The sequence below is a fragment of the Ruditapes philippinarum genome, unplaced genomic scaffold, assembly GCF_026571515.1.
Source record: "Ruditapes philippinarum isolate M1 unplaced genomic scaffold, ASM2657151v2 ctg976_1_1_1_1, whole genome shotgun sequence".
NCBI lineage: Eukaryota > Metazoa > Mollusca > Bivalvia > Venerida > Veneridae > Ruditapes > Ruditapes philippinarum.
Genome location: NW_026855367.1, coordinates 265,066 through 279,252, shown reverse-complemented (window position 1 = coordinate 279,252; position 14,187 = coordinate 265,066). Strand labels below are relative to the sequence as shown.

At 31.5% G+C, this 14,187-nt stretch overlaps 1 long non-coding RNA gene across 1 annotated transcript; it reads right to left on the bottom strand.

The window, feature by feature from the left end:
• Positions 1 to 11,581: 11,581 nt before the first annotated feature.
• On the bottom strand, positions 11,582 to 13,871 carry LOC132743081 (uncharacterized). Its single transcript, XR_009627525.1, has 3 exons — positions 13,693 to 13,871; positions 12,759 to 12,784; positions 11,582 to 11,647 (listed from the first exon to the last, which is right to left on the bottom strand). It is a non-coding gene; the product is annotated as an uncharacterized LOC132743081 (long non-coding RNA).
• Positions 13,872 to 14,187: the final 316 nt, after the last annotated feature.

The window sequence follows — 14,187 nt, the reverse complement described above, 5'->3', positions numbered from 1 at the left end:
TAAAATATTATTTATTACTAACAAAGAAACAAACAAACAAACAAGCAAAACTTTCCTCTAAATGGTGTTTCTCAAGCGACATCTGACAATTTTATGAACAATAAATGAGAACGTAGCAGAATGTTATATAAAATCTATCATTATTATCTTATTTTAGTATAAATAGTATATTTATATTGAAATATTTAGAAACATTGGTACTTACTTTTTGATATATTTTTTTAATCTCCAAATTGTTCAAATACAATATCTTTATGTTGGTTGGTTAAATGTGTGTGTCATTTCAAACTGGTCATAGAATAAATAAGTTTGACAATTTATACAGGGATAACGGTCTGTTGATAAAAAGAGGCGTTTATACTTATACTTTGTTTCGTTGCAGTGATGTAATAGGAGCAAATGAGATTTAAAAAAAAATCATTAGCTCATGGAAAGCTTAAATAGTTAGAGCGAAACGAATCTAATGTTTATCATCTCTTCCTGCCTACATACATACATACCTACCTACCGACCAAACTATCTACTTTCCTTCTTACCGAGCTACCTAGCTACCTATATATTGTATCTATAAATAACTTTATACGTTCATGTTCCCATATCTTCATCTGTTTATTATTTATTTGTTTAGTCACTTAGTTTTTGTATTTTCTGATCGCAAGATCAGTAAATACATAGCTAACATCCACGGTCTAACACAAAATTTCCTCACAGACCTAACAACGCAAAGTAGTTCTCACTCAAAACTGCTTAAAAACCAGCAATTTAAAAGAAATAATAATTTTTTAATGTAAGCATTTAACGAATTACAGTGCATTAAAAGAAGGGATTAGTCAATAGAAATATGAGGTTACAATCACAAATTTCGCGGACGAATATCTTTTTTACCCAATGAAAAAATGTTCGACTATTTCTGTAAAGCTTATTCAATGAAAATGCTATTTTTAGCTATGTCGATTACCGAATACTCCAGAGCGTAGTACACATTACTGTCAAATAAATCTGACTGTCGAGTAATGGAATATATACATGTCGGACTGTTTTGGCGAGAAGATTTTCGCTAAATTATTTCCTTCAGTGTTTAACAACAGGTTTATCGTGAACAACATACCTCGATATTAATAAGGATTACAAATACGAAATGAAAATTCTCAATTTTAGAATTACAATATATTTGTTTTTTTCCCGCTACATACGTATTACTTCACTGTGGTGCAGAGGTAGCGCGCTCGTTTAGGGTGTGAGAGGCCTAAGGTTAAAATCCTTGTCGAGGCAACATTTTTTTTGAAGTGTCTTTTTAAGGAAGTTGCCACGATATGCAAGGATAAAGTGTGGCTGTAATAAAAAATGAAAAATGTTTTTTTAAACTCTAAGCATGCAAAATTCCATATGTATCAATCACAAACTGTTAAACGCAGTCGCTGCGTAAGATGAATAATAGTATATAAAAATAAACTTATACAGGAAAGATCAGAAAATACCACAGAGCATGCAGCCCTTTGATTTTTCAGTTAGTTAGTTAGTTAGTTAGTTAGTTAGTTAGTTAGTTAGTTAGTTAGATAGTTAGTTAGTTAGTTAGTTAGTTAGTTAGTTAGTTAGTTGGTTGGTTGGTTAGTTAGTTAGTTAGTTAGTTAGTTAGTTAGTTAGTTAGTTAGTTAGTTAGTAATTTTGTTAGTCAGTTCGTTCGTTCGTTCGTACGTCAGTCAGACAGTCAAACAATAATGTCAGATAAGTAATCTATATTTATTTATATTTTATTTATTTATCTGTATTTTATAATATAATATTATAAATAACTTTATACGTTCATTTTCCCATATCTTCACCTGTTTATTATTTATTTGTTTAGTTTTTTCTTTTTTTTTCAGTAAGTTAGTTAGTAAGTTAGTTAGTTAGTTAGTTAGTTAGTTAGTTAGTTAGTTAGTTAGTTAGTTCGTTCGTTCGTTCGTTCGTACGTCCGTCAGACAGTCAAACAATAATGTCAGATAAGTAATCTATATTTATTTATTTATATGTCATTCATTTATATTTTTATTCTTTTTTATATTCCTTTTTATCTTTTATTTATTTATTTATTTATTATTTGCTTTACCATATTAAAAGACATTTCCGATTAGTCAGCACAATGGAAAGGGCAATCAATATCGTTGTCTTAAATGTTACTAATTTACCCACGAAATCGAATTTCGACCACTCACGAGACATGTCAATAAACGCATGATAATAAATGTCCTTAAATGCCCGGAAAACAGCTTCAAACAATCAAATGTAACAAAACAGAACAATGTCTTTGTCTTTTTTATAAAAATTCATACAAATTATACCTGAACCGGACAATATAGCGCATGGTCAGTATCCGAAATGTCACATGGTATCGCCACAATGTGTAAGCAACTAAGCATTTACGCAATAACTGACTAGTTGGCCAACAAGTGTTTTACTTACTAAACTGAAAGTGGTGGTTCATTTTTCTTATTTTCTTCCGAAACTTTTCAAACTTTTGATATCTTTTTAAATATTAGTAGTATACAAATGTACTTTTACGAGTTTTTTTTGTGATTCAAGTTAACAAACAGGATATGACATTTTCTTACTTAATAAACATGATATGATATTTGATTACTTAATAAACAAGGATATGGTATTTGATTACGTAATAAACATGATATGACGTCTGATTACTTAATAGACGGGATATGACAATTATATAAGTAGTATACTTTATTATCATTATTTTATGAAAAACAAAATTGAAAGAGGATATGTTGTTATTCATGATGATGACTTGTTTCAGTTCTTGATAATATTTTCAGATGTTAACGAGTGTTCAAATGACCTGTGCCAGAACGGCGGCATGTGTGTCGATGAAGTAAACGCCTATACATGTTCGTGTGCACCAGGATTTATTGGAACAACTGTGAACAAGGTAATAATTTAATGAAAAGTTAAACTTCTTATTCGGGACCAGTATATGCCGTAGAACCTTTCCATACTGACCTCACAAATCATTTTTGCATATATATTAACAACTGGTCCGTGGTACGGTGAGTAATAGAAAGAGCATGGAAAAACGAGTAAATCGGAGTGCCGAGTGTTTTTCTCTTTTGTAGCATAGGCAAAAATAAAAACACGCTCTCTGTTGTCACAATATATGAAACCACAGAAAAAGCTACCAATGAACGAGCATCTGAATATGATATATCTATCGATAACCCTTTGTCTGTAGTCACAATAAGTGCACCCTAGAATAAAAAAGCCAATCAATGGGCATGATCTTGAATGTTGGTAACTAATACATGCACTCCAGTTAGCTAAGCTCTGTGCATGTATATGTATACGACGGATCTGACTGTTCTGTTTGTACAAGTGTTTTTTATAAGTTATTATTGGTGAAAATGATTGGTTAGATTTTATTGATTGTACTAATTTTATTGTCGTATTTGTATTTCAAAAGTTGTTTCCTTATGTGTAGTTTGTATCTAATATATGTAAAATAGTTTCATTTATCCAGGAAGTGTCACATTTAAGTTTAATTATTGTGTTTTAGTTCACTATAGTTCCAGATTATGTTTTTCATGTCCCCTACTATTTTTGCTGCTTTATTTGACACCATGCTTTCCATATATATTTTAGAAATTGACTTTTTTGTATTTGTTAATTCATCTACATCGTGTTTGTCGAGGTTACATCGATAACACATATCTTCCACCTTTTGACGTTAACTCATTCATTAATCAACATTATACTCCTACTCTAATGTCTACTTTACCCGCGATAGGTTTACTTAATTTAAGTAAATATAAATAACATTCTTTTCTACAACCATCACTTTTCCCCTTACTTCTTTGAAATCATCAGATTTCTTTTTTTATTTTAAAGTAGCTTAGTTTTTCAGCCCCGAAAAAAGATTAATCTACAAAAAGTGTTTCAAGGAAATGATATATTTGTTTTCGTTATGGACCCGAGTTAATTTTTTTCTTTTCTATTTTAGATTAAGTTCATTTCCTTTTTACTTGCCATGCTGAAACCATCATCATCATCATCATCATCATCACATAATTATGATATTTAATTGATATTAATTAGATGACGATAATAATGATCATGACGATCATCATTAAGTATATTTTTTCAGGGTTTGTCTGATGACCTGTTCATGATTGATGTGTGCTTGTTGACGACTTCAATCTACTAAGATGAATATTTTCAATCAATAGTGTATCAACCTGTACGGGTACAGTTGCACTTGTATGTATTAAATCCCTCTATTTTCACATTTGAAAATAATGCAGACTTTAACAATTTTATTGAATTTTTCTTTAAGTTATCTAGCCTGATTTTCAAACCATGTGTTGCCATTGTGTCATTTTCAATTTTTAAATTATTCACAATATTTGCTCTCTCGGAGTGCTGCTCAGTCGTTAAAGTGAACATGTTTCTTCCGGTATATAAGTGCTGTGTTTTGTATGGAATTTTACCCTATACCTGGCTTTATGAAAATTATTTTTAAAAATTTCAAAATTTAGGGTAATGAGATTTAAAAACAATTTGATGACAATTCGTCACTCTTAATCGTTTGAGATGTTCAAGATGGTGTCCAAGATAGCCGATAGACAGCTGCAAAGTTACCAAACTATTTAACATCGAACTTTTATGTTTCTTTAATTCTATTTTATGTCACAATTGTTTAATATCATAAATAAAGACTTACACATCACGCGCTTGACTTTCTCAAGAACATTAAATCATCTGCAAAACCTTCATGATGCAAGTGTAACCCCATTAAGGAACCTGACGTTTGTCAACGGCATTGTTTCTTAAGACCTTTCCCGTAAGAACAGTCTTAGATCAACAGTATAATAATTATGGAGGATCAACAGCCAATGCATTATTCACAATGTATTTTGAAGCTGTGCTCTTTTTTCAGGGAAACATTGTGCTGTTAGCAGCAATGCATACATCTTACGAGCAAATGAAAGTGACTTCCTGGTGTCATACGCTAAACATGTTGCCGGGTATTTGGTAACTGCCAGGGTAATCATGAATACTTTCAAATGTGGACACAAACTTTGTACATTCTTAAATGATACCGTATTGATATCATTCGAAATTTCTTGTTCTCAACAATTTAACGACAGTTGTTTTTCTATTTCAAAGTATCCAGCAGCTGTTAAACAACCTGATGAATAATGAACAGCTGGGATATTAGATATCTTTTCCAAACTAGCTTTGAACATTCATTTGTTGTCGATATAATCTATTTCCTGAAAAGGTGATTACATTGACCTAGACATATCTTTTTCTGCAAAATGGTGCAGGAAAATATTGTTGTCGTCCGATATTCTTTCTTGAGATTTTATAGGCAACGTAAACCATCTACAGGGCAATACATTTTTTTTGTTCTTCTTCATATGAATTCTCAAATTGCTTCATATGAATTCACAAATCTGGAATTGAAAAATAAATATATCACATAATGTTCACTGGAGTTTCATTTTCGCTAGGCACTACAAGTTTACATTCCCAAAAACCCTGTACCTGTCGAACAGCGGTTACAAGTCAAACGCGGTAAGCTCTCTTTGTATAAACATTGGATATACATTTGGAATACATATTTTCCTTCTATCCCACCATAATTTTGCCAACATTTGATGTACAGCATTGCAGAAACTTCAATTAAAAGTGCTGACACATTCTTTGACATGCATTTAGTAAACACATCTTTTTGTAGAGAATTGTTTTCAGTGCTGAACCACAGCTACTGGAAAACATTTATTTTGTCCAAGCGCTTGTTCGTATGTCAGAAGATGCTTTACATTGATTTCACGGGAACTTTTTACAGATTCATTTATCAAGAATAAATTAGCTCTAAAATTTTCGATTTTTTTACTTCATTTTGAGCTTTCTCGACATGCCCGATCTTGTACTTCAACATCTCTTGTCATTAGTTTCAAATTTAACATTTGATGTCACCCTTAATTAACAGCTGTCAAACGTTAACGGACCATGGTGAAACAATTTCATTATCTCAGGGATTCATGATTCATAAGGTCAATTCAGTCTTGAGGATTGTTTGGGAGGACTGATTCCCTGTGCTTTCTGATTGTATCAATTCTGGCCTTGACCTCCTTTGTTTTTTATTGTCCTCTTTAACCAGGCGTCTTAGATCAGTGCAGATGTCGCGACATAGTGACTTTTACGACCTGTTCTGCTGGACTTATTGCTGGTGGTAGTTGCGTTCATTGGCTGCCTCGCTTTTTGAACTTTCTTTTTATATTTCATTGTTTACCCAGTTATACCCTTTAACTTAATGACCATAGTGCTTGGATGTTTTAGCGAAAATGATGTTTTTGATGACATTCAAGATTCCTGCCTTGTAAACGCATCTGATTTTCGAAAAAAAATGTATTTGCAGTTTTACAGTAATTCTTTTGTAAATTGTATCAGTGTATTAGTTGCAATTTTGTTTCATTAAAATCTATCATTTTTAAGAAAAGAACTGCCGACCTTTCCAAAATATTCTTATCACATATTTAACGTATTCAGTGAGACTAAAACAAGTATTAGAGCACCACAATAAAAACCGTTTCCGATATAAACCGGACAAGGCGCTTGATTGTATGAATGCTACAATCTGACATTTTCACTCATCCACTGAAATTAATTTTAAAATGTAGAATTCATCTTTTCACACCGATTTGTAGACGATAATGAACGGAAAAGAATCGGCGAAGAAAACGGATATTTGTTTTCTTCGCGATCATGATTTCTGCAAAAGACTAAAGGTACTGCTCCAACAATGTATTGAATTAAATAATCGTTTTATAGTCCATTCAATTAGTTTAATTTCAAAATCCATTTCATCGATAGGTAAGTATTAGTATCTATTGTTTTCTCTGAAGCATAGTATACTCACAAATAGGATAATCTTTTCCCAAATAGGTAACATACTAGCAACAATTACTATAAATATCAACCCCTTGCCACCTTAATTGAAACGAAAATGTATGACTGATTCTCAACTAAGAGCCATAACTTGAATTTGTCGCATCTATTGATAAGTTATTAGTATTCTTATTTAAAAAAAGCAAATTCCTTTGAATTTCATAAAATCATTAAATCATATTGAAATAAGCCATTTTTTTAAGAAAGACAGTAAATGAATGCACAGAAATCTTACAAAACCATCTGCTTATAATATGATGTAATGTTATTATGAAACTTCGTATTATAATGTTCTACTAACGTTTTTTTTATATAATGTCATCAATTACTAAATTTATATTATAAATGTAATGGGAAAATTTGAGTCTCTTTCATACAATATGTTTCCCTTTAATACTGACTGACTGTTTATATTTGTATGACTATGCATTGTTGTATGATTGTATGTATAATTTTCCTATAAATGGGGTTCCACATTTGTGGACCCGAAGTTTTAAAAAAGCTGTTTCTGAAAGACTTAGGGATAGAAGGTGTAAAAATATTATTTTAAGGCACTTTTAGCATTCAACCTCCTTGGAATATCATTTTGAATACATGAATATCATTCGGCCCAGCAATGACAAAATTCTGTCAAATTAATTCATGAATGATATAATATGATCTACAAAAAAAAAAACACAATAAAAGCCTTCAATCTACACATAAACCATGTCCAATCCCATTTCTGTATAATTATTTGAAACAATAAAATAAAAAAAAAACTTCTTATCTTTTAAGAAACACGCTCATTCGCTTTAATTTATGAAATCAAACGCACTTTTCAAACATGTCACACTGAAATTTATGCAAAAATTGTAAATCGAAAATTTCTATAAGAGTTTATTTAGCTAAATGTCGCGCATTAGATTTTCGGGAAAATTAATGTCCGGTAAGTATCTTAGTATCGTATAATTGTTCCAGCTCTGAAAGTAGGAATTCCATATATCTTAAAGACTCATATTATTCTTTTTTAATTGTGTTGTTGTTTCCCTTGTTCTTTTCTAATTCTATATTTTTCAAGCCTTAACACTTTTTCAGTTGTAATATTGGTCATTTTTCATTATTTTACGAGGAAAATTCGTTTCCTTGTGAACAACCAGCGTGGTTAAAAAATCTGATCAAACATGGCGTATTGTTACAAATTTGTAATCAGTTAAGTCGCCGCTTTGGCTATCGTATAATATTACATTCTGGATCTTGCTGTATTGTTTCTTGAGTCAGCACCAGTTGTTCTGTAATGCCGTTAAAAGAATCCTCCAAGTATATGTCATGATCTACAACGGAATCAAACTACACAGTAGATGATTGTGTTTTTCCTAAAATTGGTACGTTTTGTCTCTGTATAAACTCTATTTTCGAAAGATAAAAAAAACGCCATTTAACAGTCCACGCGGTCACTTATACTTATTTCAGATATCGTTGTGACTTTCGTGATTTAGCTCATGTAAATCGGCTCTTTATTACAATAATTATGATTTTTTTTCCAAGATGTCTTGCTTAAAAGAGTTAAATTTATTGTAATTTATGATTTGCAATATTTTGATTTTTAATTTACGTCGGGGAAAGTTTTTTTTTTATTGTTTTACCTCACATCGACACAGTATAGGTCATATCGCGACGTTCCAGCTTTACTGGTGGAGGAAGACCTCAGGTGCCCTTCCGTGCATTATTTCAGGCACGAACGGGCACCTGAGTAGAACAACCGACGTAACGTAAGCTAGGTGGATAGCTTCCTCACATGAAAGAATCCAAAGTTGGGATTCGAACCCACAGCGGTGAGGGGCAAGTGGTTTGAAGTCAACGACCTTAACGTCGGGGAGAGGAAGAATATTACAAATATACATATAGTTTGGCATTTTCTAAGTTATACATACTGTAATGTCGTGTTTGTCCTTTTAATACATTTAAACATAATTATTTCGGAAAAATTTTGTTTCATATTATTCAGTGGCTATAAAGGAAACTGGTGTAAAAGATCGAATAAAAAAATTTGCCCAACGTGCGTAGATTGCAGGTATAACGACAATAACAACAGCTGGTGTTGACAAGAGAAATGTAATTTGGTCTAACATGTAAAAAATGAGATTTGCTTCAGATACTTTCATTATGTATCGTTTTCCGATTGATGCTGCAAAACAAAACGCGCTTCACAAATGACGTTATCAAATTTCAAAATTTTAAAGTTGGCAATATTTTTCCTTGCATTGTCGACCTATCGGCCTTCGTGATTATATACATTCAAATGTATTTGAACTTAAACGGTGCTTTTTTACAACAATGCACTCAAAATTTATATATATTTCCTAAACAAATTGGTATGCTTATCCGTCCAAAAAATTAAACAGAAAAAATTCTTACTGAGCAGCCTTATGCAGTAGACCAAATCTTTGATATACAATTTCCATGTTTTCGTGGCATTTGGTATTCTTGATTCTTCTAATGCAGTTTAGAGTTATTCCATTTTCACATTCATAATTTCACTGTGTTATTTTCAAAAATACTTAATATGATTTTATTTAACGCGTTCAATAAATTTATTATTGAACCTATACTCTTTCAAGATAATATAATTGCTTCGATATAGAACCTTTTTTATTTTGGGTATCTTATTATAGTTTCAAAAAGTAGTCATTTGCCACATAGGTGAACCATCTTTTACATATTTTGCTCTGCGGGCAATGGGTATATTCATAGTAAATGAGTATTTTGTATGGAAGTCAAAATACTACTTAGTTTACATTTTGCTACCATAACAATACATTATTCATTAAACATGTTTGTGTGACATGTGTTGTTGTTTGACATTTGTAAAGGATAACAAATATGGATTTCTGAGGCATTTTAACTTTTAAAGGCAATTTGTTTTCATTTGCGTTGGGATTTCATTTCTAATGTTTATTTCATAGCTGCGTGTCATGTGTGTTTCGCTTCGTCAGTATTCAATTTAAAAACCATTTCTTATCTATTCGTGACTTTGTTCAGTCTGAATCTTATCTTCATGTTTTTAGACGTTCGTAAGCATTAAGTACGCAGGCCAATCCTCTTACAAACGCCTTTTAAAGTCCAAACCTTTTAAGCAGATACTAGTAGGTTATATCGACTGCTTAACAAGATCCTATGGCGCACATTTTAGGCAAAGGCAAAGTCGATTTACGAAAGTAAATGTGTTACTTTGTTTTGAAATACTGTATAACGACGGAACATAACATAATTTCAAGCACTAAGATATAGATAATTGCTGATGTTTTTTACACAGCGTGACAGTCGTATATTATGAAAATGAAAATGTGTGTACATGATCAGGTAATGAACACAAATAGCGAAGCGATGTTATGAAGGCAGATTTAAGTCCCTTTAATAAAGAACAAATAGACATGCGTTCTATACATGTATTGTTAATGTTATTAAATTTTTTTGCATCATTAACATGACGAGCGGAAATGACGTTGTTTAAAGCACGCGCCTTGTGTAAGAAAAAGCACACGCATGTCAATCATGACAATAATAATGATGATGATAGTGATGATGGTATCTATCAGGCGCAAACGGACACCTGAGCCCAGCCACCGACGTTCCGTAAGGTAGGTAGAAATATTTTTCACATGAAAGAAGTAGTCTAAATTCAACGACCAAAACCACTTGTGCGTGATCGAATTCCCTCTTGTCACAACATAAGAAGTAGATGGTCTGGTATTATATCGTGTCACATGGAAAGGACAAAAAGTTCAGTTCATTACCTTATGAAGCATAATTAAATAAAAAAGCTAACAATTTTTAGTAGTATCTCATGCTACGTGAATAACAAGAATGTAGATAGCCTTATTTAATAATATCATGTTCCGTGTCATTGACGAGAAATGCATAACGCCATATAGTAACGCATGCCATTTGACTAAAAAATTTAGATAGCAACGTAATAACTCGTGCTGCAATACAGAGAAATGTCAGTGTACCACGTGATTAACAAGAATAAAGAAAGCCACATAGTAACGCGTGTTATTTGAATAAAATTTATTTAAAAAAACAACACAATACATCATGCGCCAATGATGACGATGAATGCAGAAGGTCACGTTGTACGTAGTGCAACTGAACAACAGAAGATTAGTTAGCAATATAGTACTTCGTGCCACGTGTACAACGACAAATGTGGTTGGTCACATAGTGTTTTGTGCCACGTGAACAACAATAAATGTAGAACATTAAATAGTACCTAGTACCATGTGAACAACGAAAATGTGATAGTCACAAAGGCCCTGTACACGGGACGAAAACGAAAAGTTTCGTGTGCACAGTTTCCCTTTTGCCACATGAACAACGAAAAAAATTGCTCAGTTTCAAAAATTTTCTCATAACAATAACATTACTTTTTTTTCCCTTTAAACATATATTTCAATGGGTTTTTGACTAGATAGTATTAATACAGAAATAAAAGCTCAAATTTGATCTTCAAATTTTAATTTTTTTAAAGACAAAAAAATTATTTTTAAACAATAAATAAAATAATATTTTCGACAAGACGATCCCATCCTAATTTTGCCTTGTTGCTTTTTTTGTCCTGCATTCTTCTTTATTACACCCTTTTGTTCCTTTTTTTTCACGTGTTCCGAATTATAGCTGCTAAGACTAGCCTGAGTTGGTTGAACTATTTTAGCACAATTACTATCTGAAAGCAAATTTGAAGATATATCTATTTTTGGGATGTTTCGGTTAGCTTTTATTTTTAAAGACAATATTTTTATGTCAATGCAGCTTTGTTTTTGTTCTACTTTACGTAGACCGTCACTCTCGCATAAACTGTCACAAGAATGTTTATTTAACCATTATTTTGAACCTCGAGCCTATTTGGATAAACACTACGCGTGCCTTTGTAAAGTAGGTCGACGACAAATGTTAGTTAGACGCTGAACAAAATGAAACTTCTCAAACAGCTACAATGCCCTTTGAGCTGTTTAAGTCGTTTAATGGTTTCTTATTAGCCCCTATATATTACCTAAATAAGTGAGGGTATGACACGTACAAAAAACACTCTCTTGCATAGCCATTGCACTAAAAGCATAAATGACTGGTAACTTTCACGTGTTTTACATGTCTATGCTTTTATATGGTTACTGTTGGTTTTATTTTAAATAGAAAAGGACATGTGACAGCGTAGGATATCAAAATATCAAATTTAAGAAAAAAACGTCATGCTGTGTTTAAATTATCATCTGCTGTTCTCCTTATCAATTGTTCATTACATTTAAACAATCAAAACTTTGACCAGAAACCCCGATTTTATGTCTCGTCACGCGCAATAATTTATACCAAAACAGACTATCATGAAATTGATAAGAAACGTACAATATATTTTTTTGTTGCCTTTATGTGTGTTTGTATGTGTGTTTGTGTGTGGGTGTGTGTGTTCTGTTGTTGTTGTTGTTGTTTGTTTTATTTTTTTGTTGTTTTTTTTGTTGTTTTTTTAATTGAACCGATGTTTTTGACCTGGACCTTTACTTTGCTCAATATTTCAAATGAACATTTCCATCACTTTCTGAAAATCTAAGCCAGCTTTTTGATGACGTAGCATGGTTGAGTTCAAATAGTACTTATTTTGTTTCGATTAGGCAATTCACAGGGACGTTAAAATGTTCATATAATTGTTTACATATATAAAGAGTTTGAGTTTCGTCATTTAGTACCGGAACGGAACGGCTGAGAATATAATGCTCGTAACTTATTTATTTACTTTTGTTTTAAATGAAAAATGAGTGTTTAATTACATTATTAACACATACCATCGGGTCGTGTTTGTCCTTTAATACTGAAACATAAAAGATAAAGATTATTTATGAAAATGTATGGATTTCATAACATTTATGTTTTTCCGTAGATTTCGTGGAAGATATTTGTATGTTTTATTGAATGTTCCAAATATATTTCACTCACTGAGCACATTGTGCAATAATTGGAAATTACACGATGAAATAACTTAACACATGCACTTTTTGATTTGATTAGGAATTTTATTAATCATTATAATTTTCATTCTTTTAGTTTTATTGCATTATGCAAGTGACTGCTCGTTTGTAACTAACTTGTACCCGTAAAGTTTCAGACAAGCTTATCTTGAGCATTCTTATACAATTTGGCTATTCTTGTCCATTAACTTTTATTTCAATAAGAGTGAAATAAAGCAGTTCCTTTCGCAAAGAATAACATTTACGTTGCTTCACTGTAAAATACGCTTTTTTGCAAACATTTCAAAACAGAATGTTATGATATATATCTATCAATAAATACATATTCATTGGAAATTGAGAAAAACTGATTAAAGAAAATGCGTGTTTTCATTTTCGTATTTTCACTGTAAAAATATTTTTAGTGAGTTAAAACATATTTTCCGTATTTTCACTGATGTCTTGCCGGGCTACTTCCTTCTAAATTCAGCCAATTAACAAAATTTAAGGGGAAGTCTTTCAAATTGTAATGTCAAAAAAAGAGAAGCATGTATATAATAAACAGAAAATTCAAGTTACCGTCACGAGTGAAATAATATACTTTTCTACCACTTGATAAATTTATCATAAACAGAAAATTCAATATACCGCCATGAACGACATATCATACTTTTCAACCACTTGATGAATTTAAATTAAAAAATAAACTTAAATTTCCTCTATTTCTATCAGCCTAATCCTATATCAACTGAGAATACATAAAGATACTTACCTTAATAGAAAGACAAATGTAAAGATGTAAATGTATGTAAAAGTAGCCATTCTTCAAATTCTCCAACTATTCACGGTAGCTTGCAATATTCACAATAAATGAAATTCATCCGGGATTTTAGATGTACTTTAAAATAAGAAATGCAAACAGCTGTTTCTCATGATGACATCTATATTTAACTTTGACAGAACAACAAATATTGACAGTGCAAAAAAGTACATTAAATAACAAAGAGATACAATTCTGAACTTTATAAAGGGATCATTTTGTTCTATCAGTGAGAATACTGAGATTTTCTTAGTGGCTATCTTAGCCTCCGAAATGCTATCATTTTATTTCTCAGAAACCTTTTATGTTTAGTTTTTTGGACATATAGATGAGCAATCGCCTTCTTCTTCTTTTGTATGGTAGTCAAAAAAAACACAAAAAACAATTGAACAATGATGAACAATGATAAATGTTTATGATTAAATATGAAAACAGCCTCAAAAAGTT